Below are 24,865 nucleotides of genomic sequence, written 5' to 3' on the forward strand. Positions count from 1 at the left end.
GGACTGGGGTGGACAAAGCCAGATGTCACATGACACCAGGTTACGGTCCAACAGGTTGATTCAAAATCAGAAGCTTTCAGATGAAGTGGAGGGAAGAGCGCAGGCACAGAATATATAGACAGGGAGACAATGGCAAGGCAATACCAGGTAATGAAGAGTGTTGACAGATAAGTACAAATAGTGTGAGCAGTGTCAACAGGCTGAATGACAAGTCGTGGCAGGTAATTAAACGCGTCAACAGATTAACACAAACGATGAGAATAAAGTGTCGACAGCTTGAATAACAAGTGCAGGGATGACCTAAGAACCGATTAATTAAGGCAGAGAGATAATTACAAATAATCGAAAGTAAGATGGCATGAGAGACAAACCAAATGGCTGGAACTACATGAGTTGGTATCAGAGTCGAGGAACTAACAAAAGTAACAAATTAGTTAAGGCAGAGAGATAATCACAAGTAATCAAGGTAACGGTGTCAAAACAGGACAGTTAGGAAGATTTTACAAACACAGAACAGTATGGTGGGATTACATGTAGCGCGACATATACTAGTCTCACTTTCCAGCACTTGGTCCATAGCCTTGAATGTTATGATATTTTAAGTGCTCATCCTACATAAAGGTTTCCTACCTCAACCATGCTCCCAGGCACCCCACCCTCTGGGTGAAAAAGTTTTTCCTCAAATCCCCTCTTGTCTTTCACCCAAAAATGATGCCTCCTTGTTACTGACCCTGCAACTGAGGGGAACAGTCACTTTCTATCCACCCTGTACATGCCCCTCATAACCTTATACACCTCTATCATGTTCCCCTCAGCCTCCTCTGCTCTAAAGAAAACAACCCAAAGCTTTATACAGCCTCTCTTCATCGCTAAACTGCCCCATCCCAGGGAACATCCTGGTGAATCTCTTTATATGCCTCAATGCTATCACATCCTTCCTATAGTGCAATGACCATAATTGCACACAATACTCCAGTTAAAGGCTAAAATCCTGACAGCTCCAACACACCCTCCCCCTGCTCCTATAATCTATGCTACAGAGGATAAAGGCAAGTGTCCTGTATACCTTTGTAACCATCCCATTAATCTGTCCTGCCACCTTCAAGGATCTGTGGACAAACATCCCAAGATCCTTCTGAGCTTCCTAGTATCCTGCTATTCATTGAGTACTCTCTTGTCTTGTTGCATCTTCTAAAGTGCTTCACTTCACACTTATCTGGGTTCACTTACGTCAGCCACTGATCTGCCTATCAGACCAATCGGTTTGTATTTTCCTATAACCCAAGAATTTCTTCCTCACTATCAAACACCTGGCCAACCTTTTGTCATCCACAAGTTTACTATCATGCTCACATTAAATCTGCCTGAATCCATTGGTTCAGCTGATTGGGCTTGGTCGCTGAGCACTGGGTCAAATTACCGGTTCAGAAAAATTGGGTGGTGGGACGTTGTGTGCTGTTACAGTATAAATGTCAGGTTTTTTTTGGAATAGTGACTCAACGGTGTCCTTCCCCAACCCATCCCTGATCTAGCCAGACTCCATGACGAAATGGTTTTTCCTGGGTTCAGAAGAAATCTTTGTTCACCTCTTTACATAATTATGAATCATTCCTGGTACATAGTGACCAAAAGTGACACAAAGTGGGTTAAAGAAATGGAGAAGACACACAATAATGCAAGCATTTTACTGTATTTCAGACACTGGAGTGTCCAAGGAATAAGAGTTGTGCGCAGTGTGGTACGTTTCTGCTTCAATTCACTCTCCCCAACTGACCAGATGTGGGGCAAAGGAAAATCAGCCACTTGTATGTTTTCCTGCGAGAATTATTTATGCTGTGAAGGCAGACAGCTAGAGCGAAATCAGGAGAGAGAGACAATGTGGTGGACATATAGGGGAAACGATAATGGTATTATTGCTGGACCATTAACCCAGAGATGTTGTTGGGACCTGGATTTGAATCCTACCACGGCAGGTGGTGGAATTTGAATTCAATGAAAATCTGCAATTAAGAGTCTAATGATGATCATGAATCCATTGTTGATTGTTGTAAAAACCCATCTGGTTCACTAATGTCCTTTAGAGAAGGAAACTGCCATCCTTACCTGGTCTGGCCTACGTGTGACTGCAGACCCACAGCAACGTGACCGATTCTTAGCTGTCCTCTGGGCTATTAGGGATGGGCAATAAATGCTGGCCTGGCCAGTGATGCCCTCATCCCATGAATGAATAAAGAAAATCTATAAGCTATAAGAAGAGAATGATTTCCGATTTTACAAATCCGGACTCACCTCTGTACGTGCACTGGGCTACATTGACAAACAAAAAAAAAATCTACCAGCAAGATTCAAATGTGCCAATTTGGGTAAAGCTGGCTTGGAATATTTCAAAAGATCAAAAACGAACCCCATCACACCACCAAATGCAAACTAAAGAAACCAGCAGAAACACATTAACAGTAACTTAATGGTAATAACTACCCATGGTGCAGGATCTCTGTCTCTCCAATTGTTGATCCACTCCTCAAGACTAAGACTGTTGGGTTCGACACACAACGTTATGAATGTATTTTGCGCTGCATTATAGGAATTCACCTCCTCTGTCATGACCAGAGGTCAGACCCCTGGTGTATTGTGCATTTTATAAAAACCATTAATTCCAAAATGTGCCATCTTAAAAGAGGGCTGATACAGTCCAAAATGGTTACAGATATACATATAACTGATGCCTGGAGAGAGAGAGAGAGACAGAATGTCACACCCACAGATGCAAAGGGAACTTTAAGTACAGCCCTTCAAAATAGTGGAAGAGGCCATTCAAAAGCGACTGCACTGTGATCTCTTGAAACTACAAAGGTAATGAGGAGTTAGCAAATTTCTGCTCAACAGTAAGGCACCCCAACCCCCTGTGAATTAATGTCCCAAACTGTAGATACATTTCATGTCTTTGTCTTTGAGGAATACACAAGGATTGGAGTTAAACAGTCAGTTTCAATTCTGCTGGAGGGTGCTAATGGGACTGCATGTTCTCACATGCATCAACCTGGGTTCGGGTGTTAGCATGTTATGAAGATCATTGTAAGAGAGCTATCCCCTCGTCATCTCTCTATTCAGGCAAACAAAGATGTTTTCTCACTCAAGGTGCTACAAACCAGATAAAAGGAAGCAGGACAACTCTTTCTCACTAAACGCTGTAATTTAATCATGATCCAAAGGAATCAGAACTGTAGAATCTCAACATTCTGCAAAAATAAGGATCATGAAGGCAACTGTTTGGCTAATAACATTAAACACCAGTAACCTCCATGTTAGATTTGTGAACAGAGATAAGTCTGTCTTGTTTTTTTTTAAATTTTTATCTTTTTGTATTCACCCCTTATTTCTAGTTGTAGTGATTGTAACGAGGTCAGCCTGGTGGACCTCACAGAGTATGAGTTCCCTGATTGGGGCTGTTAACCTGGTCCAATCAGGGAGCCCTGGCTGACAGATATAAACAGGAGGGTCAGACATCCTGCTCACTCTGAGAGCTGGCTTGGAGGGAGCTGGATCAATGCCAAGTACTATGCACATGTAAATAAACGGTGACTTGGTCTTGTTATATCAGCCTCTGTGGGGTTATTTCGCCAGCAAAAAGCAAAATAATTTAAAAGTAAATGTTTTTAAAGTTAATATGGGAGATTAGAAGAAGCAAGCCAGGTCAGACACAATGGGTGGGGACCATAGAATCCCAACAGTGTGGAAACAGGCCCTTTGGCCCAACAAGTCCACACCGAACCTCAGAGCATCCAACCCAGACCCTCCTACTATAACCCACCTAATCAATACATCAGGCAATTTAGCATGGCCAATCCACCCTAACCTGCACATCTTTGGATTGGGGGAGGAAACACATGCAGACACAGGGAGAATATGCAAACTCCACACAGACAGTCGCCCAAGGCTGGAATCAAATCCAGGTCCCTGGCACTATGAGGCAGCAGTGCTAACCACTGAGCCACCGTGCCACCCCTAAGCCTACTGCACCTGGTATTCCCAGGTGGTCTCCCATCTAAGCACTAACCAGGCCTGAGTCTGCTTAGCTTCTCAGATCAGACAAGATCGGGCGTTTTCAGACTAGTATGGCCATAGGCTGTTGCTGAGGAGGTAGGGTTTCACCAGTCAGCTGGACAGCTGGTCAAAGACCCATCACAGACACCTTAAGGGGAGGCTCTCTCACTTTAACGCCAATGTGGGACTGGGGGTGGCACTGGAAGATCTTCATCTAAAATGAGCGCTCTGAGGGTGGAGGTCCTGCTCCATAAGAGCTGCCAGCGAATCAGAGGCTGGCATTCTCCCCCTCAACAGCACCACTGAAGAGGCACTGGCTGTTGCTGGAATTACACCCAGGGTCATGTTGGTTCTCACATGGTGTGAGGCAAGTGATTCAAGGCCGGGGGGTGGTGGGTGGGTAGGAGAGACGGGATAGCAGGCTTGTGGGTCACTGGGAGAGGTCAGGGGCATCAGTGTATGGATGATATTAGCAAACAAACCCTCAGCGCCAATTACTTTTGATCAAATGAGCAGCCAACACCTCCACCAGGTTGGTAAGCTGTCTCTGCAGGTTGACCTGTCGAATGCACAAATGCCAGTTAATCCAAGCAGCAGTGGGCTGCTCTTAAATGCTCCTTAATTGATATTTAAGGACCTCAATTGGTAGTGGGCAGGGGGGGTCAACCAGGGACCATCTTACCCTGAACTTAATTCCAGTGGAGTTGCTAAGAGAGCAGGGTTCAGGGACATTACCAACCTGTGTAACAAGTCTATGTCTCTCCTCTAAAGCCAATGGGAGCACCATGATTCTGTCCAAGGGTCAGAAATCAATATCCCTCCGCTGAATAGGTTAAAACAAATTCCACAGGGTAGCCCTAAAATGTTCATTCGAGTTTCAGGATCGTTTAAAAGGTGTTAATTCAGTTGTGATAGTTACAAATTTATTTTGAAGATTAGAGAAAGTTGATGTCCAATAATAATAACTCATTAGCTGTTGCAGTGTAGCATCACAAGAAAGATGATGTCAAAAAAAAAGTCTCCCAGTCTGTATGGACTGTGATGACACAAATGCTAAAGGTTAAGATTGTGAAGTCTTTTTAAAATTATTGCATTATTTTTGTTTAAATTTATCAAATGGTCCACCAAATAGTAGCAACAAAGATGATAGCGGCTATCGTTGTTCTCTGTCACAGACCCAATTAAACTCTCACAGATGGACTGTACGTAGCAGGGAGTCCTTGCAAGTCTCGACACAATGTAGCGAATAAATTCCGCCCTAAAGGATGCTGTTAATTCCAAATATTTTGACCATTTCTGATTATTAATCTAAAATTGGCTGCAAGCTTCTGTGTTTTTCCCCCATTGGAATAAATGAGACAGCTGACTGGGAAATGGTGTTTTAACTAGAATGCTTTGATGGTAACTAAGGGAGACAACCAGAGCAACTTCAGTATTTGAAACAAGACTTTGAAAGCAATTTGTTTGCGTTTTGTGATGGATGAAATTTAATGGGCTGTGGCTGTATCACAGATTCCACCTCAGGCAAAAAACTGAGTTCTCAATATTGGCTTGTTCGCTAATGATTTTTCTGCACTGTAGCCAGTAGGACACTAGGTTTACATACATGCTGAGCTAGCTTTCCCTAGCTACCAGTCTCTGCTTTTGCAGCTTAAATCTAGCTTCCCTGCCATTGGCAACCACTTTAATCCCCTTGTTGACCAACGGATTGCCAAAGCTTCAAAGAGTTAGCGTGAAACTAGACAGCTAAAAAGACCTTCTTGACAGCTGTAATACTTACATGCACAGAAAATTCCTTCTTTATGTCTTCTCGCATCTAAACTCGGAGCTAACTGGGATAAATATTAAAGGTAATATTTTCCTGCTGACATCTTACTTTTGTTTCCTCCCTGCTCCTTCCAAAGACTCAAAGTGAGATATTATCAGCTGTCTGGAAGCTCATTCTTTGCTACCAATCTGCTCCATGGAGGTTGGCATGCTAGTCGAGAGTGAAGAGCCATGATTGAACCTGATCTTGCCCAAGCTTTGGCATCCACAAATAAAGTTTCTTAGTGGCACCAACCATATAGAAATCAAAACCAGGAGCTTCCCTTCCCGAGCCTGGGACAACTGACATCGAGGACAGCTACCATGTTGGCACTGCTGCAGAGAATTGCAAATGTAGTATAAAACAGGAAGTGTACTGGTTTGTAGGAATCATTTCCAATGAACTCCCACATATTCCTCATGGAATTTCTGGATGGGACTCCTTACTTTTTTTTTAAAAGATGTTATTCCGAAAAATGTTTTACACTCAGTCCATACAAATGTGCCCACGCATAACTAGCATGTAAGTCAAATACCTGACCTAGAATTTTGGATATGGGTTATGCTCTCAAATGTGATAGGTGCAATTCACCATAGCCTTATAGAGTTACAGGTCGACAGCACAGAAAAAAGACCCTTCAGCCCATCAGTCAAAAACAACCTAATTACTCTAACAAAAACAGAAATTGCTAGAAAAGCTCAGCAGGTCTGGCAGCATTTGTGGAGAGAAATTACAATTAACATTTCCGATCGAGTGACCCTTCCTCAGAGAATTAACTCTGATTTCTCTCCACAGAGACTGCCAGACCTGCTGAGCTGTTCCAGCAATTTCTGTTTTCGTTTCTGATTTACAGCATCCGTGGTTCTTTCGGTATCAATTACTCTAACCCCATTTTATAGCCATCTATCAATCTCTCTGCTTGAATAGAGTCCCAGTTGTCCCTCCCAAGTTACACAGCCTCTCGCCAAAGGCCTGCTGCCAAGAAGTCGTCTTTAATTGATGACGCACAACATGTTTCATGCAATTTTTTTGGGGAACAAAGAATTTATCCTGCAGTGTATTTTATGTTTCCTCAAATGTATTTTACAGCACATGTACAAGTTACATCAAAGCTATGCAAAGATGTGGAATTAATGTGCACGAATGATAGTTGAAACTTTCATTTTAATATTTGGAGGAAATGTGGGTTCCACATTTCCCTGATCCTTGGGCCTCACTTGGTTACACTGATTGGGCCCATTATATTTCCAGGTACATAAAAGATCTCCATTAGAAATTCAGACACAAGGTTACCCTCCACAGAACTGGCATTGAGAAGAGTGAAGTTTTGAAGAACAACAACATCATTATTTCAATATAATATATAATTATATTTAAATATAATAAAATGCTCTAAGGTGCTTGTCATCAAAGAAAATTTGACACAAAGTCGCAGGAGATAGTGATACAGCTGGTTTAAGATGGATCAGTCAATGAGGTAGTCTTAAAAGAGCAAATTAAGGAAGGAAAGGCAGGGTGACTGACTGCAGGGTGAAAGGCCTTTACTCATTAGAAAAGGTTGAATGGGCAGGGCATAAATCAATAAAGAATTTAGAAGAATGAGGGTTGACCTTATTGGATCATACAAGAGGCTGAGAGGACGTCATAGAATGGATATGAGGAAGGTGTTTTCGATTGTACAGGAAACAGGAGCTAGGGGACACAGGGTTAAAAATAAGAGGGATCCCATTCAAAACAGAGACATTTTCATCCCCTCTCCCATGAAGTCACTAATCATAGTGTCATAGAGTTGTCCAGCATGGAAACAGATCCTTCGGTACAACATATCTATGTTGACCAGATATCCTAAATTAATCTAGTCCCGTTTGCCAGCATTTGGCCCATATCCCTCTAAACCTATCATGTACCCAACCAGGTACCTTTTAAATGCTGTAATTGTACCAGCCTCCACCACCACTTCCTCTGGCAGTTCATTCCATACACACACCATCCTCTGTGTGAAAAAGATGCCCCTCCGGTCCCTTTTAAATCTTTCCCCTCTCACCTTAAACCTACACCCTCCAGTTTTGGACTCCCCCACCCTGGGAAAAAGACTTTAGCTATTCACCCTATCTAATGCCCCTCATGATTTTACGAACCTCTATAAGGTTACCCCTCAGCCTCCGATACTCCAGGGAAAATAGCCCCAGCCTATTCAGCCTCTCCCTTTCGTTCAAACCCTCCAGCCCTGAGAGCATCCTTACAGATCTTTTCTGAACCCTTTCAAGGTTAACAACATCTTTCCTTTAGCAGGAAGACCAGAACTGAATGCAGTATTCCAAAGGTGGCCTTTTGGAACAAGACTTCCCAACTCCTATACTCAATGCACTGTCTGAGGAATTCCCTTCGCCAATGAAATTATTGAAGGCTGAGTGAGGTCGATTCTTGACACGTAAGGGTTAGGAGGAGCAGACAGGAAAATGGAGTTGAGGCTAAAATCAGATCAGCCGTGATCTTATCGAATGGTGGAGCAGGTGTGAAGCACTGAATGATCTACTCCTGCTCCTATACACCCAGAAAAGTAGACAGGTTTAGGGGTATAATTCAAACGACAACAAGTTGCATTTGTACAGCACACGTAAAATAATAAGGAAGTGTCTCAGTACTTCAGATATGTAATTGTAAACTAAAATATGAAACATAAGGAGTTGTTAGAGCTGATGACAAAAAACTTGGTCAAAGAGACAGGTTTTAAGGATTTCGCAGTGAATCACGCTGGTTGTGGTCAGCAGAGGAAATTCTTGACCATAAAGCCTAAACGCCCCAGCATCCGATTTATTCTGATGAAGGGTCACCACACTCCAAACATTAACTCTGCTTTCTTCCCACAGATGTTGTCAGACTTGCTGAGTTTCACCAGCAGTTCCTATTTTTGTTTCAGATCTCCAGCACCCACAGCCCTTGACTTTATTTCAAATTTGTTCTCGATAGTTTAAAATATGAGGTAGGGCAGAGCAGCTGTGGACTTAGTGCGAGGTCTACTGCAAGAAGGAAACAAGTATAGGCACCTCTTAGAGTGGAACATGAAAAAAACTAACAAAGTCATATCTGCTGTGCTTTAAAAATCACAATAGACCACTTTTGGAATACTGGGTTCAGTTCTGGTCTCCCTGCTATTGGAAATGCGTTGGTAAACTTGAAAGTGTGCAGAAAAGATTTACAAAGACATTGCCAGGGTTGGAGGTTTGAGCTATAGGGAGAGGCTGAATAGACTGGGGCTATTTTCCCTGGAGTGTCAGAGGCTGAGAGGTGACCTTATAGAGATTTATAAAATCATGAGGGGCATGGATAAGGTGAACAGACAAGATCTTTTTCCCCAGGGTAGTGGAGTCCCAAACTAGAGGAAATAGGTTTAAGGTGAGAGGGGAAAGATTTAAAAGGGGACTTAAGGGGCAACATTTTCACGCAGAGGGTGATGTGTGTATGGAAGGAGCTGCCAGATAAAGTGGTGGAGGCTGGTACAATTACAACATTTAAAAGGCATCTGGATGGGTATATGAATAGGAAGGGTTTAGAGGGACTAGATTAATTTAATTTAATTAATTTAATTAATTTAATCTGGTTGGCATGGACAAGTTGGACTGAAGGGTCTGCTTCTGTGCCATACAATGATTCTATACAGATTACAGACCAATTGCACTTGTTTCGCATAGTGTTAAACTGTCTGGCTTTTCCAGTTGCAATCAAGGCAGCAGGAATAAACTGCTTATTTTAGGTTGTGGCACCACTGCAATGTCTAGATGGCATATTTCCACCAGAGTAGACATGAAAAGTATAGGTAATGACAAAATAAGTACAAATTACTGCACAAAAAAAGGTGCCCAAGGCTTTTTCTTAGCTGTAAAGATCAGTGAGTTTTATTGCATACTTCTTAAATACGTAACAGGAATTTGAACCAATTTCACATTGTATATGTTCACATCAGATTAGTGGTCTGTCATGGAAAAAAAAAAGGGACTGAGGGCTCGGTTCAAACTTCCTGCAGAAACACAAATTAGCTGAGCCTTGCTGGATTTCACTGCAGGTGCCTGACCTGCTAACAGAAGTAATTCGGTAGGATCAGCCTTCCTGTCAGCACCAACTTGCTGGCTGTGCTTCAGACGCTAAAGCAGTTTGAAACTCTCAGCAGGTTGGCTGTCAGTAAAGTGGAGCTCGAGCCCCAGTCAAAAATAAAACAAACAACATGTGAACAGTAGAATAGATGGGGCGAGGAGCAGATAGATACGCAAAATAAAATCAGAAAGAACTGAAAAAGTAGCAGCTGGGAAGCCAATTGGATTTGTCACTGAGTTATTGCAACGTTTGTGTAGGAGACGAGGATGAGAAAAAGAGTGAACCATTTAGTAATGACCAGACTTAGATTGAGGAATAAATATTGGAGAGAACTCCCGTGCTCTTATTGAAATAATTCCACGGGATCTTTAGTATTCACCGGGAAGAACAGGTGCAGAGCCTTAGTTTGATGTTTCATTCAAAAGTTGGCATCTCTGACAATGTTGTGCTCCCTCGGTATTTCACTACCGAGTGTCAACAGGAATTCTGTGCTGGAGCGCTGTACAATGGGCTCATGCCTACACCATGTCTATTATCCAGTGCCAATCTCCTGCCCGTTCCCCATATCCAGGTAATCGCCTCATGTATTTTTAAATGCCTCAGTTGAACCTGCCTCCACCATATTTCCAGGCAGTGCCCAAACTACTCAGAGACATGGAGCCATTTGTTTTGCACATCACTATCAACATGTGCCCTCTCAGTCTTGTTCCTTCCATGAGTAGGGACAGCCTCTCCATACCTCCTCAAAATTGAACTCATTCCTGGAACCAGTCTTAGTTATAGAGCCATACAGCATGGAAACAGACCCTTCGGTCCAACCAGTCCATGCCAACCATAGTCTCAAACTAAACTAGTCCCACCTACCCGCTCCTGGTCCATATCCCTCCAAACCTTTCCTGTTCATGTCCCTATCCAAATGTCTTTTAAATGTTGTAATTGTGCCCACATCCACCATTTTCTCAGGAAGTTCATTCCACATAAGAACCATCGGCTGTGTGAAAAATTTGCCCCTCATGTCTTTTTTTTAAATCTCTCTCCTCTCACTTTAAAAATGTGCCCCCAGTCTTGAAATCCCCCTGCCCAGGGTAAAGACACCTACCATTAACCCTATCTATACTGCTCATGATTTTATAAACCCCTATAAGGTTAACTCTCAGCCTCCCACGCTCCAGTGAAAAAAGTCTCAGCCTATCCAGACTTTCTTTATAACTTAACTTTCCATAGAGGTTGACCACATGTCTTATACATCACCACCAGTCCTTGTGTTCTATGCCCCTAGTAATAAAGCTGAGAACACTGTATGCTTTATTAACTGCTCTGTCCAGCTGTCCTGCCACCTTCAATGATCTGCGCATATATAGACTGAGAGCCCTTGTTCCTGCACCCTCTTTAAAACTGCACCCCCTATTTCAAATTGTATTTCAATGTTCTTCTGACCAAACACATCTCCTTGCATTTCTCGGCATTGAACCTTATCTGCTGCCTCCACCAATTTATCAATGTTCTTTTGGAATCTCACACTTGTCCTCCTTGCAGTTTGCAACCCTCCCAAGTTTTATGCCATCAGTAAACTTTGAAATGGTCTCATGCATACCTAGATGCAGATCATTAATACATTATCAGGATAAGCAAGGGTCCTGACACTGACCCCTGGAGAACTCAACTACAAACCTTCCTCCAGCCCAAAAGTCAGGATCACAGAATCCCTACAGTGTGGAAGCAGGCCATTCGGCCTGTCAAGTCCACACCAACCCACTGAAGAGCATCCCACTCAGACCCACCCCTCTAACGCTAACCCACCTAGCCTGCACATCCCTGGGTACGATGGGCAACTTAGCACGTCCAAACCACTTCGCCTGCACATCACTGGACTGTAGGAGGAAACCAGAGCACACTCTCACAGACACGGAGAGAATGTGCAAACTCCATACAGATAGTTCCCCGAAGGTGGAATCAAACCCAGGTCCCTGGTGCAGTAAGGCAGCAGTGCTAACCACTGAGTCACCCTGCCATCCTAGAATTTAAACCCCATTCTAGCTAATGTGGTGGGATTTGAACCCATGTCTCCACAGCATTAGCCCAGGCTTCGGGATTAGAGGCCCCATGACAATACCATTACACCACCACCATTGGGGTAGGACAAGATGAGATCAGCAGCCATCTCTCATAGATCACAGAATCCCTACAGTGTGGAAACAGGCCCTTCGGCCCAACAAGTCCACACCAACCCTCACAGCATCCCACCCAGACCCATCCCCCTATAACCCAACTAATGTACACATCCCTGAACACTACGGGCAATTTACCATGGCCAATCCACCGAGCCTGCATATCTTTGGACTGTGGGAAGAAACCCACGCAGACACAGGGAGCATGTGCAAACTCCACACAGACAGTCACCTGAGGGTGGAACCGAACCTGCGTTTCTGGCGCTGAGAGATAGCAGTGCTAACCACTGAGTCAACGTGCTGCCCTTTTATTTTCTGACATAGATAAGTTATCTATTCCACCCCTCCCAATGCTTGCACTGTGGGACACAATTACTCCTGGTCCTCTCTAACTTTCTTTCAAAAAAGAAAATCACCCGTTCTGTGCTTCCCTCCACAATGATCCATCTCCATGCCATGATCTATGCTTGACTGAACTCCTCCATTCTGCCAGCTGTGGTTTCTCCTATCTGAACAACTGCACTTCTATAGCACCTTCATTACAGTGGCACTTCACAGGTTCATTGTCAGTCAAAACTGGACACTGAGCTGCCTAAGGAGCTGTTCAGAACAGAGACTGTAATGGAAGAAGCATCTTGAAAGAGGGCACAGAGGTTTGAAATGGAATTCCAGAGATTCGATGGTGAAAAGCTGACTATTAATGATGAGCTGTCAAAGTTGGGATGCACAGCAGTTCAATATGCAACGATCATACAGGGATCATACTCAGAGAGTAGTAAGGGCGTGGAATGCCCTGCCTGCAAAAATAGTAGACTCGCCCACTTTAAGGGCATTTAAATGGTCATTGGATAAACATATGGATGATAATGGAATAGTTTACGTTAGATGGGCTTCAGATTGGTTTCACAGGTCGGCGCAACATCGAGGGCCAAAAGGCCTGTACTGCGCTGTAATGTTCTATGTTCTATGTAGAGCTGGAGGAGATTATAGTCATAGGGAGGTATGAGGCCATGGAACACAGCTATGAGTAAGGGTAAATTTGTAGACTGGGAGCCAGTGTGAGTCAGGAAGCAAAGGATGGTTATCATGGGTGAACAACAATCAGTTACCACTGAGTCATCTGATATCAAGCTTTATGTCAGAAAATGCATTTCTCATCTCAAAATTACCAAGATTGAAGCTGTCTGTTTAGTCTGTAGAAAAGCTTTGCAGTCTAGTTTCAATTCCAATGTCTTCTTGGCTAATTGCCCAGTGTCAACTTGCTACTAGGAAATTTCAATGTCCGGTTCAATTCTGGAATGAGCTTGAGTGGAGTTATTGTACCCTACTTCCTACAATACCATCTTCTGACACCTCTCTACCATCCTTTCCCCACCCATGGCCTCTGACACCGTATTCTCAGCTATACCATCATTGTCAGATCCAATTGCTCCAATTTCCTGACTCTTGATCTACATTCTTTATAAAAGGTCTTAATCAAAACTTTTACTCTAATCAGACACACTCCCAACTTTTCTTCCATGTGTGCCAATCTCTATCAACTCCATTGCCCAGGTCACCAAAATTTACATCCTGTGCCTATTTAGAACTTTTCAATGCCTCATATCAAACTTCCTCTCTATTCCTGTCGGCACACATCCTCTAATCTTTCAATAAACATCTGCATTTATGTATCTCCTTTAAAAAGGTAATGGGTAAAGTCGCCATGGTACCAGAGAGTTGTTCTCTCATTAGATAGAGATGACTGGTGATGGTTTAACCTGAAGGTCACCACACCTCAGGTGAGGTTGAAAAGGAGAATCCTTCAGGGTAACCTCAGCTGTTGAGGGAATTGAACCCATCACAGTGCACTGTGAACCAGCCATCCAGCTAACCGAGCTAACCAACCTCCACAGCACCTTTAATACTGTCTGGCTCCATTGTATAAACAATGAAACCAAATAGATTTTAGGACAGATGACCCAAGATCTTGGTCAATGATGCAAATTTTAAGGAATGCTCTCAAGAAAGAAATTGAAGCAGAAAGTTTTAGGGAGGGAACTTCAGAGCATAGGGCCTAGGCAACTGGATGTAACTGGTGAATGATTAAAATCCAGGATGCTCAAGTGAACAAGGTCTGCAGGAGTGCAGCATTTTTGGAGGGTTATTGGGCTGACAAATCTGTAATATATAGCTAATCTCAGTAATGGTGACCATGATAACCATCAGACTGTTGTATAAACCCACAAAGTACTCTAATGGTCCTTTAGGAAAGATAGTCAGCCATTCCTGGTTGCGTGCCATCAAACTCTTAACTAGCTTTGGAATGGCCCTAGCAAGCCACTCAGTTCAAGGGCAATTTGGGATGGGTAACAAATACTGGCCTTGCCAGCAATGCCCACATCCCATTAAAGAACAAAAAAAAAAATCAGATTGCAAGGTTCAGTTAACTTTGTTAATACAAATCTGTTTCACACTAAGTAACTGAGTGTAATCAAACCAATGCCATTCTACAGTTTTGATCACATCATTAAGTAATTTTCTCTTCCATCGTTCATCTCCAGTCCCACAGCCTAAAACACAATATTTGACATTGATAGGTCCTGGGCATAATATTCATGTACTCATTTCCCAGCTGAAGAATAATTATAGAGTTTGCTGAGGTAGGGAAAGCTTTGAATTTATTTAAAAAGCATCTTATGGTTGTTTCATCTTACCACAAGGCTGCAAGGGGACAACAGCATACAACATTGCATCACAGCCTGTGACAATGTATCCTTTAGCATATCACAGGCAGACATTATTCCTTTTATAGCTCCTCAAGTTCTTTGGTGATGGCGGATGCTGAACAACAGGAGGAGCAAACAGAAGATGGAAAGCAGCAACTCACTGACAGGGAAGAGAAATTTCCATCACACTAAGCAAATGACAGAATCCGCATGCAAAGAAAACTGAATGCAGAAATTGAATAGATTCCCTTTATGTTTGCTCGTTAAAGCAATGCTTTTTACATTGTGCGTACCGTACATTCCAATTTGGTGTTGGTGATGCATAGCAGTTTCCTGTCATACAAATTCAACAGACCTTTATACAGCCTTGAATTACACCAGCAGCTGTGTTAGCTAGCCAGTGATCTTTTAGAAACAGAGTTTTCAGTTAATTGTTTACATATATGAATCTGCGGTATCGACATTTAAGGCAGCTGATGTTGCTTTGCATGAATTCAAGACAATATGTCACAAAGAACTGACGTAGATACAAACCAAAATGATTCTGCCAGGACAGCACTGGACTGTGCCACGTTTGGTCAGACACAGTACACAACACTGACAACGAAAAGGTCGCAGAAATCCATAATTAGGCTTGTTTTAATTAAGAGGGTGGTACGACACAGGAAATCGATTTGTAAAATGCTTTCTTGGAAGGGGAAATTGTTCCCAGACATTGGGTGGGATATTATTCTGCAAACGTTGGTGGTTTTGCAATGACTGGGATGTTCAGTTGTTAAATCTTGGCCCAATTCCAGTTCTAATGGCATCAGGATCTGGTTCAGGTGACCAGCCCTTGTGCATGAGGAGAGCTTGCAATGTATGTACCATCATGAAGCTATTTGCTTCATATTTAATCACCGTTTTATAACATTTTTAACACAGATGAGTTCTGAGGAAGGGTTAACTCTGATTTCTCTCCGCAGATGCTGCCAGACCTGCTGAGATTTTTCAGCAATTTTTGTTTTTGTTACTTTTTAAAAACTTAATCCTGGTTATCCTGGTTGTTCGGACCTCCAGAAATCTCTGGTTGAACAGAAGGAGGTTGAATCTGATAGGGAAGACCATTTCTACTTACTTGGGGGATCTAGTAGATTTGCTTTACCTACCTACTACAACTGGATCAGCATCCACTCTCAATTCTTTCAATCTCCTCCATGGGCTCCCTGTTTCTCCCCACCCTTCACCCTGCCGCCCTTTCTGACCTGACTTGAAGGATGCTAGATTTCCATTGCCTAAAAGACTTCAGTGAACCAGCTGAACTTTTTTACAAATTCAGTGGTAGGTTTTTTTTGGGGCTGAATTTTGTCCGCCCTGGTTGGAAGAAGAGAAGGAATCTCACTGGTGAGAAACATTTTTTTCTAATTCTCTCCTCAAGCCTCAAATGGCTATTTAGAATCTCACCATCGAGCGGAGGTGACCTCATTTTGATGCATTTGCATCTCATTAAAGCCACAACTTGCCTTATTTGTATCCTGCCTGTCCTGCAATGAGACAAAGAGGGGGATTGCGTGTGAAAGAATAGCAGTTAGTGGTGATGCAGAAGCAGGAGAGATGTGAGGCATCACGGAGGTAAAGCAGAGAGCAAGAAAGCTGGTTGTGGATGTGGATGAGAGCCATTGGGAAAGGCTTGATGTACGCAATGATGAGGAGCCATAGACCATGAGCCTTGATGAAATCTGTGCATAGTTACAGAGTTGGAGTGAGTGGTGAACCACTGAGTGTAGGGTAGCCAAGAGAAGACGGTATTACTTACTTTAGCACAGAGCAAGAGATCATTGGCTTCTCACTATTCTGCTTCACCTGGGACATAGTACTGACCAGAGCTACAGTTTGCATCCAGGCTGGCTGGATCTGCTGGTGTGGCCAACCATGCCGATCAGCTGGGGAAAGGATGGTCCTCCTGTCTGCCATCAAAACCTCCCAGTCCCTGAAATGGGAAGCGAACTTTCCTTACAATTGGGCCATATGTTTGATAATATTGCTCAAGCAGAGTGTGGGGACAGTGCCTGAAGTGGTGTGCAGTTGCCCTTTGAAAATGGCACTGTTGTGAACACTGAAAGGCCTCCGTGAAGTCATAAGCTTCTTTGGCCACATATTTCCCCAGAAAGGTGTCCAGAAGCCCACTTTCGTAACTAATTGAGCTGTACTGATGGGATTTGAACCTGTGACCCCAGAGCATTGATTGAGGCCTCTGGATTACTCATCCATGACATCACCCCCACCACCAATGTCTATCCCTCGGAGGAGACCGATTCAAGACTAAACAACTGGTGTTGCAGAGTCATCATTCAGGCTACAAACATGATCCCACCCCAACTAGTGTGCTGCCATCTTCATTCTTCAGCTCACTCTCACACTGACCCTTCTGTCTTCGGGACTGCTTCTCCCAGCAAAGCTCAATGTAAGGCTGAAGAACACCCTTCAGTTAGCTACTCGGACGCTGCTCTTCTGGACTCAACTCTGTATTCAACAATTTCAGAGCATAAATACTCTTGCTTCACTTTGTCTCCTTCCCTTTCTGTGGTTTAGTTTCCCCATGGCAGACATGTCTAAGACCAGAGGGCATACATTGAAGGTGAAGAGTGCTTGGTTTAGAGGGGATCTGAGGAAAAATATTTTTCATCCAGATGGTGGCAGAGATATGGAAAGCACTATACAATAGGGTGTTGGAGGCAGGTACTCTTGCAACAAGCAGCATCTGGATGAGCATGTGAAATGAATGCCCACAGTCTCCGAGCCTCCGCTTGGTCTCCCTGATGTAGGGGAGGCCACATCGGGAACAGCTGATACAATATACCACATTGGCAGATATGCAGGTGAACATCTGTCTGATGTGGAAGGTTTTTTCAGGTCCTTGGATGGAGGTGAGAGGGGAGGTGTAGGGGCAGGTGTAGCACTTCCTGCGGTTGCAGGGCAAGGTGCCGGGAGTGGTGGGGCTAGTGGGGAGTATGGAGCGGACGAGGGAGTCGTGGAGAGAGTGGTCCCTATGAAGGCAGATAGGGGTGGGGAGGGAAATATATCCTTGGTGGTGGGGTCAGATTGTAGGTGGCGGAAGTGGCGGAGAATGATACGTTGAATCTGGGGGTTGGTGGGGTGATACCTGAGGACAAAGGGGATTCTGTCTTTGTTTTTGTTGCAGGGAGGGGATTTGAGGGCAGAGGTGTGGGAAACACAAGAGATGCGGTCGAGGGCATTTTTGACCACTGGAGAGGGGGGGATGTTGTGGTCCTTGAAATAGGAGGACATCTGGGATGTTCGGGAGTGGAACGCCCCATCTTGGGAGCAGATGCGGTGGAGGCAGAGGAATTGGGAGTAGGGGATCGCATTCTTGCAGGAAGGTGGGTGGGAGGAGGTGTAGTCAAGGTAGCTGTAGGAGTTGGTGGGTTTGAAATATAAATCAGTTTCAACGTGGTCACCAGAGATTGAGACAGAGAGGTCCAGGAGGGAGAGAGATGTATCAGCGATGGTCCAGGTGAACTTGAGGTTACGGTGAAAGGTGTATGCTGGAGAAACTCTGTGGGTCTGGCAGCATCCTTGGAGACAGAGAAAAACAGAGTTCACATTTTGAATCTGGTATGACTCTTCTACAGAACTGAAAAGGCTGGGAAGTGATTTGCTTATACTCTTGACAACCAGCACTTAGAAATCTAATTGCCGGTATAACTCAGCAGATGTCAGTAACTAAAGATATACCAGTCGAGCAGAAGTAGAACTGGATGAAATTATCCTCTCTGAGGGCCTTCTGTTTGGTGTGGATCAATCAGGTTGTTAACAGGTAGCACAAAACCAGTCCCTATCAACATAAAACAAACTAAAGGAGCCATAAGGACAGCGGGCGTGGGTCATTTAACGTAAGTAAAGCGTTCATTGAAGAATTTTGGGGCTAAGGGCAGTTGGCTTTGAACAGAAAGCAGTTTCACTTTGCATTTAATTCACGGCTTGCTACTGACATTGCGTACAAAAGAGAGAAACATGCTGTTTCCTAGCACTGAGCCTGAAATCCTCACACAAAGACAAAATTTAGGTAGAGACACTGAAGGAGAGTCGTAATTTCTTTCTTGGGAATTGGGGTCTTGAAAAACAAAAGGTAAATTTGCAAATGGTTTTGCAGTTTCGCATGAAGCACTAACCACGGAACTGATGAGAATGGGAAAACACTGGAGAGTATTTTGTGCATGATAGCGCTGAGTGGTGGGTGCGTACACAGCCACATGAAAACTGCCAAGAGCGTTTCTCTGGTTCTGCTCATGTAAGCCGACCACGAGGTCACTGCTTAATGATGGATCATGCTGGGGGGGATCACAGCCCATCTCTGTCACCATTGGTGGCAGCTCGTGTTCTGCTTCACTGCCACTGGGACTTAATCCTTAAAAAGGTTGCACAGCACAATTAGAGGCACCTAAACAATAACCACAACAGCCATAGCTGCATACATATAAGCCTGCACTGGTGAATCAGTGACACCCTCGATATTCTTCTGTAAGGAGATACTGTGCTGCCTTAGTCCCGAAATTTCCCGAGCAGGAATGAAACACAAGTGGCTCAAAAGCATTCAAAACTCAGTTTTCATCAGTTTGCTGTCAATCACCATTGTAGAGAGAGAGAGAGAGAGACAAAGCTATGCGTTTTCATTCATCAACACTGAGCCTCAACGTGCTGAAGAAGAAATCGTTTACTGGCCTCCGAATTGAAACTTGCCCAAATATGGGAAGATTAGAAATTGTCCCACTTTATTCTACAAAGAGGAAAAGGCAATTGGGAGGGATTTCAACGTTGCGTCCGAAAACCGGCTCCACATGACTTGCTTAAAAAATAAACTACCGCAGCTTTGGATTTCTGTGGTCAGTATAATTGGCTGACCACCTCAATTAGAATAAAGCCTTGTAATCACTGTCTGCTACTCTTTATCCCGTAAAGGATCATTAGGTAGTTTGCAACCAAACAAAAGCCATCTTGCAAATTTCGTTCACAGTGTACAATTTGCCCCATTATGGATTCTGCCTGAAACCCGCCTCCCAAAGGAATCGAATCCACATCGAGGAAGGTAATCGAGCAGAACTACAGCCCCAGAATATTCAGCTCTGAACTCTGCATTCCATGCTGTCAGCAACATAGACCTAAAAAAATGTTGACCATAAATGATTCGCTTTCATTGTAGCCATCACTGCCTGTCTTAAAAGTAATCTTACAACAATTTACAGAATGAAATAGTGTTCATTTAACATATACGAATTCAGCATAATCACTGTTCCAGTTGAACAAAAATTCAACTTTTAATCCTGCTTGTTAGCATTGTACTTGCCTTTGCCAGCTCTGTGGACACAATCCAAGCTGAATGGCTATTCGAGCCTCTGATTATTTCAAAGACCCGGATCAACTCACATTTCAACCTGCGCCTCACCAGAGAAGTCAAAGAGAATTGGAACAGATTGCAACAGAAACAGAAAAGCAGCTTGTGCAGTTAAATAGGAATCAATACTGTGCAACTTGGAAGCTTCCTGTGACTTCAGGTGTGTAAAACATATACTGACAGGCAGCAATCAACGAGGTCAGGACTTGGTGTTCATATAGTGTGTAAACAGACAGGAGACAGAGCTAAAAATGGAAATGGTTCTGCCTAAAGAGAACTGTGTATATATTTGGGCAAAACAAAAGGAATTGCAAAAATTAAGGCACAGGCAGGAGTCTGGGATAAAGTGGATTTTTCTTTAAGAAAGCCAAACAGACATGATAAGCTGAATGGTTTCCACCTATGCTGTATGATTCTATGCCATGTTCTTAAGTAGATTTTGCTCCAATGATTTTTTTTCCTCAGGCTATCCTCAGTGGCCAATGCACTTGCCTCTGAGTAGAAGGCTGGGGGTCACCTTCCAGACCAGGGAGTTCTGTACTGTCAGAAGAACCATCTCTCAGAGGAAATGTTAAAGGCATTGACCCAGTTTCCTCTCCTGGATACACCAAAAAGATCCCATGCCACAACTTAGAAGTAGGGTGGCTAAATTCCCTGTGACGTACTGGCCAATATTTATCTCTCAACCAATGTCAAAAAACACTGGCTAGTATCACATCCTTACTTGTGGGAACTTGCGACTACTGCAATTCTGAAATTACAGTGACTACATTTTATGAAGTATTTGACTGTAGCATGCTTTGGGATACCCCAATGTCATGAAAGGTGCTATACAAATACAAACCTATGTTTCCTTCAACAAAAATGCAATGGGGGCAGCTTCTCGCACTTTGCAAGTAATACGATGCATTCTGAGCTACAAGACCCAAAGCTTGGAATCTTTCGGGGCTTTGTGCTTAGATGCCACTGTATGGACCTGCTGTTGCAGGTATCAGAAATATCCAGCACTCAAGCAATTATGTTAGTTACTATTTAATTATAACTAGGCAGTCTAACTAGGATAACTAGTCCTTGATAAGTGTGAAAAATTTCTGTACAGTCATCTTATCAAAATATACTGTTTCCACCCCATATTTCCTTCCTAAGACAGCATTCCTTGTCTACATATTAAAGCATTCTCCTTCCTGCTTTGTCAGAGCACTTCCTCTGTCTAACACACCCTTTTCTCCCCTGTATCTTAGCATTCGCTTCCCTCATCTCATCCATTTAGCAGATAGGCTGCCTTTTTTTTCTCCCCCTCTTTACTAACTCAAGTTACCCAGAGAGGAACACAGCTCAATTAGGTAAAGATCTATTAAAGGCAGATTGACATATTAACATTTTTGAAACAGTCTGTGGGATTAATCAAATCCCCACTTCAGATTTTAGTACATACTTTTAAATGACCTGAATGATTTAAGGACCACTTCATTTCCAAAGCAGAACTTGAGAGGCTCATGTGGAACTCTTCAAAATTCTCACGACTCAGATTTGACCAGATCCCCTTAACATAACTCAGCTTTTGTCAAATATCTCTTTGAAGTCTTCTTGAAAAATTCAAGATTGCAGCATTAAAGCGCTCGCACAGTTAATGTAAGATTGCTCATCACTTTCATGATTCATCTTTGCTGATAAAACTAAATGAATCCTTTATGCACTGAAATTCCTTGGCAGTTTTTGATGAATGAGTTAGTCCTTTCTTCTGTGATGAATATTTTGAACTCCTGGCAGTATTAAGGAAATCTGTAAACGAGGGAACCATACTCTCAATAAAATATTTATGATTAAGGGTAGAAATTAGCTGGATACATGAACTCATTGTGTTCATTACAGGCGTTGAACCCAATGGGACTGGGTCTTTTGAGCAATGTCGGTTCACTTGCTTTCCAAAGGGCTAGTTCAATATCTGAGAGGGGAAAGAATCAAGGTCATCATGGCCTATTTTCTTAGAAATGTAGTTGCTCCCAAACCTATTTTAAGCCACAATGTTAAAGCCAGAACGTAGCGTTGCTACCCCTGGACCACAGAGGCTCGGGATCAAGTCCCATCTGCTCCAGAGGTGTATAATAACATCTCTAGACATGTTGATGAGAAAAATAGGTTGATAAGGAAAAAAAAAGCCAAAATGTAAATGCTCACTTCTAACTGGCACAGTCTTGGGTAAAAAGATTTGCCACTACCAGTTAACTCTCTAATAATTTGACAGCACATGGGAGCTCCACCTTCTGTACCGTCAGTTCTGTTATTGTTTCACTTCTTACCTGAGTGAAGCAAGCATCTGGTTATGCACAGGAGAGAAAATATTTCAGACATCATTAGGAAGTTAAGTAAAAAGCGAAACAGTATTTTAAAAAGCAGAGCAGACTACTACAAACGCAGTTACTGCTGGTTTTAATAAGACAAGCTGCAAGTCTGCTATAAAAACAGGGCAGAAACTTAAGGAGAATACACATCGACATGAGGTAATCGATCCTGTTAAACAGTGGCTCAGTCAGATAGAACCCCTACAGTGTGGAAACAGGCCCTTCAGCCCAACATGTCCACACTGACACTCACAGCATCCTATCTCCCTTTAATCTACCTATTTCTGAACACTAGGTGTAATTTAGCACGGCCAATCCACCGAGCTTTCATATTTTGAAGTGTGGGAGGAAACCCACACAAGGGAGAATGTGCAAGCTCCACGCAGACAGTCGCCCGAAGATGGAATCAAACCTGGGTCCCTGGTGATGTGAGGCAGCAGTGCTAACCACTGAGCCACCGTGCCAATGTGGGAAGTCAACTGGTCAAAGTTGAATAGTTTTGGCTACAGCTGCTTGAATAGCTTGAAGTTTTGCTTTGCTAACCTTGGGAGTTGTAGACTTTTATCTGTTTGGACCTGTACCTGCCACTGGTACCTTGAGATTCTGAGTGAACTAGGTGGAGTCAGAGGCTGATCCAAATACAGATTATCAATGAAACAATCTCTATTGATGCCCTTTACTCCAACCAAATTTTCTTCAACCTATTTAATAGATATTCAGCTCAGAGGTTTAATTTGTGTCGACTTCTGTGTACAATGAAATCTGTTCTGACTCATTTCCCTGCATCGTTATCATATGTATAGTATATCTACAGACAAGGTTACTGCCAACAAAGACCGCTAATGTTTTAATCTTACTCAGAAACATGCTGAATAGGATTTTTTTGCAGCACAAAGGCACAAATCCAGGTCCTGGGGAATGTTGCTGAACAAAGAGACCTTGGAGTGCAGGTTCATAGTTCCTTGAAAGTGGAGTCGCATGTAGAACAGGGTATTGAAGAAGGCATTTGGCACACTTGCCTTTATTGGTCGGTGCATTGAGTATAGGAGTTGGGAGGTCATGTTGTAGCTCTACAGGACATTGGTTAGGCCACTATTGGAATACTGTGTTCAATTCTGGTCTCCCTGCTTTAGGAAAGATGCTGTGAAAGTAGAAAGAGTTCAGAAGAGATTTACAAGGATGTTGCCAGGGTTGGAGGGTTTGAGCTATAGGGAGAGGCTGAATAGGCTGGGGGCTATTTTCCCTGGAGCGTTGGAGGCTGAGGAGTGACCTTATAGAGGTTTATGAAATCAGGAGGGGCATGGATAGGTTGAATAGTCAAGTTCATTTCCCCAACGAGGGGGGAGTCCAAAAGTAGAGGGCATGGGTTCAAAGTGAGAGGGGAAAGATATAAAAAGGGACCTGAGGGGCAACTTTTTCACGCAGAGGATGGTGTGTGTATAGAATGAGCTGCCAGAGGAAGTGGTGGAGGTTGGTACATTTACAACATTTAAAAGGCATCTGGATGGGTAGATGAATAGGAAGGGTTTAGACGGATATGGGCCAAATACTGGAAAATGGGACTGGATTAATTTAGGATATCCTGTCGGCATGGATGAGTTGGACTAAAGGGTCTATTTCCGTGCTGGACATTTCTATAACTCTATGACTCTAAGTTGCATTCACATGGCGCCTAACATGATAGCAAGCCTGCATTATTTTCCATTCCTAAACAGCCTCCCATAATGGCATTAGGTCAGTAATTCCAAAATGTTTATCAGAGATGATAAATGAACAGCAATGTTTTTCTGAATTTTGCCTTACTTATAGCAGTCATCAAGTTTTCTTTGATTGCAGGTGTTATTCGAAGAGTCTTTTGCAATCATTGAGATGAAGGAGATTAATCTTGGAAAATATTTGCTGCAAACTCTGGTTTGAATAGTCTGAAAAATTAATGTAGAACACAATAAAGAGTCAACTTTTAAAATCAGGCTTTGGCTAAGATGTGAAAAGATGACAGCATCCATCTGAAAGAAAGAACATGACCCAAGACAGAATAAGACAGTGTATAAGACAGAAGTGATACCAGAATGAAGATAAAAGCAAAATACTGTGGACGCTGGAAATCTGAAATAAAAGCTGAAAATGCTGGAGAAACTCAGCAGGACTGGCAGCATGTGTGGAGCGAGTTAACGTTTCGAGTCCATGTTCATATGGGATTTGAAGCAGTACTTACATGTTGTGCAAGCAATGTATGTCTTCTTTTTAAATCCTTGTCCTCTCAAGGCCAGAGAGATTAGGGCTTAAAAAGGGCCTGTCCTTTTACCTGAGAT

The 24,865-nt window shown here is 43.1% G+C and overlaps 2 protein-coding genes and 1 pseudogene across 2 annotated transcripts in view; 1 reads left to right on the forward strand and 2 right to left on the reverse strand.

Annotated features, from left to right (window-relative positions):
- LOC109913922 (heparan sulfate glucosamine 3-O-sulfotransferase 3A1-like) overlaps positions 1-24,865 on the reverse strand; it is a 209,828-nt gene that overhangs the window by 43,730 nt on the left and 141,233 nt on the right. The gene's annotated exons all lie outside the window — the stretch shown is intronic.
- Positions 1-24,865, forward strand: part of tex2l (testis expressed 2, like) — a 464,619-nt gene that overhangs the window by 16,897 nt on the left and 422,857 nt on the right. The gene's annotated exons all lie outside the window — the stretch shown is intronic.
- On the reverse strand, positions 4,009-4,127 carry LOC125485713 (annotated as a pseudogene).

The sequence above is a fragment of the Rhincodon typus genome, chromosome 21 (genome assembly GCF_021869965.1).
Source record: "Rhincodon typus isolate 14 chromosome 21, sRhiTyp1.1, whole genome shotgun sequence".
NCBI lineage: Eukaryota > Metazoa > Chordata > Chondrichthyes > Orectolobiformes > Rhincodontidae > Rhincodon > Rhincodon typus.